This window comes from Danio aesculapii, chromosome 25, assembly GCF_903798145.1.
Source record: "Danio aesculapii chromosome 25, fDanAes4.1, whole genome shotgun sequence".
In the NCBI taxonomy this organism is placed as follows: domain Eukaryota; kingdom Metazoa; phylum Chordata; class Actinopteri; order Cypriniformes; family Danionidae; genus Danio; species Danio aesculapii.
Window position 1 is genome coordinate 32,796,557 of NC_079459.1, and position 3,631 is coordinate 32,800,187.

Consider the following 3,631-nt stretch of genomic DNA (forward strand, 5'->3'; position numbering starts at 1 on the left):
CCAAATCCCTGGCAGGGCTGTATGATGAGGAAACATCCCATAATCAACTTTTCAAAACAAATATGAAGTCAATCTCACAGTTACTTGATCTGACTGTGGTCTGCCGTATTAGATGTACTGTAGTACTACTGTAAATATGTGAAGTGTGTAATTAAAAATACATAAGTTAATGTACTCACACACTCACACACACATCAGCTATTACAAGGCTGTAATTAATATTGGATATGAATTAGTTATCGACTGTGACTAAATTATTGTATAATCTATAAGTCATTGTTACATTGAGTTTTTTCTGAGGGTTAGATGTCTTCATATCTTTAATATTACAGCTTTTATATTTCTATTTTCAGTTTTAGTAGTGATTTTAGTTATTTACTATATGTAACTTATTATTTATTCAATATTTCACACACACACACACCACACACCACACACGCACAACGCACGCACACGCACGCACACACACACACACCACACACATATATATACTGTATATATATATATATATATATATATATATATATATATATATATATATATACATACATACACACACACACACACTCACAACAATTAAAACAATATTTAATTACATAATTATTTCATATATTGTTATGCAGTGTTTTCAGCGTTTCAATTGATATTACAATCTATTGTTATCGTCAATAAAAAATGAAGTAAAAGATCCAACATTGAAAACCCTTTCATTTATTTTATACATGTAAATAGTTTTACATAATGTTAATATTTTCAATTAACAAGAGTGATTTCCTAAAGTTTTAATATTCAGCTAGTCTAGTGGCAGCAAACGGTGTACTACAATATGTTTATTTGGTCAGCTGACCTGTGTGGATCAAAGCAATTCACACTTTACAAATAGGCTTATTATATAAATGAAAGTCATTATGCAGATCTTATAAGGCCCGTTCACACAAGGCATAATTCAGACCACAGCTATAACAATGAAGAATGTCGAGAAACAAAATCATTGGCATCACTTTCATAATGATTTTTATTTGAGCGAATAAACAATAAAGCACAGACAGACAGTCAGAATGCACTGAAATATAAAGGGCTCGCGCAATTTAAAGCTACAGATGACATTAAGGAGCCAGCCTGATCTCACGAAGAAACGTAACTAGTAGCTAATTCGAGTTAATAGTAGCTAATTCGAGTTCAGTCAATAGGATTTTAAAAGGAGGCATGGCACTCAACCCAATCGTCATGGGATATACAAATTGTACTAAATTGTACAAGTGAGATCGTACAAACTCGTACGAATTAGCCACTAAATCAAAAAGTTACAAACGCCGTGAGATCGTTGTTGGTGGGAGCAGCTCAGCTTGATGTTTAGCCTTCTGTTCAAAGATCATTTAAAGATAATGACTATCTAACAATTGGTTATTATTAAATACACAAACGCTATGCAAGCAAGGTTAGCAAGTGAATTATAAAATAAACTACCTCAGTTATCTAGTTTCAGCATCTTTGTAGTTTCCTCCTTTGAAAATGCTGAAGAAAATAGTTTATTTTTTATCTCACTGCACTTACTACGATCGCTAATTCGTTTAACTATAGGAGAAATTTTTTTTAATTAATATGCGCTAGTAGCTCTCTAAGGACATCTGTGGTCACAAGTGGTTAATACCGAAAATAAACATTTGTATCATTCGTCAGTGTGGACGCAAATATATTTACCGTTATATTTTTCATTCACAGATATAATGCTTGATGTGAACGGGCTTTTATTCTCGATGTCTTCAAAGCTTTGCAGGACTGCAGGGACATTCGCTATATACTGTTGAAGTCACAATCATTCGTCTCCTGTGAATTTAATTTTCTTTTTCAAATATTTCCTAAATGATGTTCAAGAGATCAAGAAACTTTTCACCAGTATTTCCTATAGTATTTTTTTCTTCTGGAGGAAGTCTGATTGTTTTATTTCCGCTGGGGTGCCGTGTAATAACGGACGTTAAATTACAGAAATTTCACATAAAATAACGAACGTTAAATTAAAGAAATTTCACATAAAATAACGAACGTTAAATTACAGAAATTTCACATAAAATAACGAACGTTAAATTACAGAAATTTCACATAAAATAACGAACGTTAAATTTCCCATAAAATAACGAACGTTAATTACAGAAACTTCACCATTAAATAACGAACGTTAAATTGCAGAAATTTCCCATGAAATAACGAAGGTTAAATTACATAAATTTTCCCATGAAATAACGAAGGTTAATATACATAAATTTCACATAAAATAACGAACGTTAAATTACATAAATTTCACATAAAATAACGAACGTTATAATTACATAAAATTTCCCCATGAATAACGAAGGTTAAATTACATAAATTTTCCCATGAAATAACGAACGTTTAAATTACATAAATTTCACATGAAATAACGAAGGTTAAATTACATAAATTTCACATAAAATAACGAACGTTAAATTACAATAAATTTCACCTAAAAAAACGTTAAAAATACGAACGTTAAATTACATAATTTCCCATGAAATAACGAACGGTTAAATTACATAAATTTCCCATGAAATAAACGAACGTTAAATACATAAATTTCACATAAAATAACGAACGTTAAATTACATAAATTTCACATAAAATAACGAACGTTAAATTACATAAATTTCACATAAAATAACGAACGTTAAATTACAGAAATTCCCATGAAATAACGAAGGTTAAATTACATAAATTTCCCATGAAATAACGAACGTTAAATTACATAAATTTCACATAAAATAACGAACGTTAAATTACAAATTTCAACATAAAATAACGAACGTTAAATTACAAATTTCCATAAAATAACGAACGTTAAATTACAGAAATTTCACATAAAAAACGAACGTTAAATTACAGAAATTTCCATAAAATAACGAACGTTTAAATTACAGAAATTTCCCATTAAATAACGGATGTTAAATTACAGAAATTTCACATAATTAAAAAAAAATTACAGGAAATTTCTTTCAAACTAATAACCTACCCCAATGTATGAAGGACATGGCGGACTCTCTGTTTGAAAAAAATAACCATCTCTCTCGAGGCTCTTCTCAGTCTACCAATAGGATAGGGCGCCCCTCAATTCATCTGTTTTAAGCATTAAATAGGGGGGTCAATCCCCTCCAACCCTCCTGTAATTCGCACTATGCTTATACTGCCTTCATTAGTTTATAAACACGATATCTTACAATTTAAAACGGAATCCTTGGATATCTTTTCTGCTGGAGATACTGTTGTCCTAAAAAAAAGTAAATAAAAATCTTACATATACCGTAGGAACGTATATAAGAATTAAAGTTTTAAAACTTTGACTTTTGCAGACTGTGGTACCCTTAAAAGCGGGTTATCGTCCTATGCCTAATTGGTATTATGTAAAAAAGAATCTTCGAAATATTTACGCATTGATTTTACACTAGATATGTAATTTACAGTATGTTCCTGTTATTTTACGATTTGTAACTATTTCAGTTATATAACGTGAAAAAAACATAAAATAAAACTAGTTATTAAATTATTAAATCTATTGTTGAAAGGGCTAATAAATCAGGAGGGCGAATAATTCAACTGTATATTTCGAAGTTTACGAATT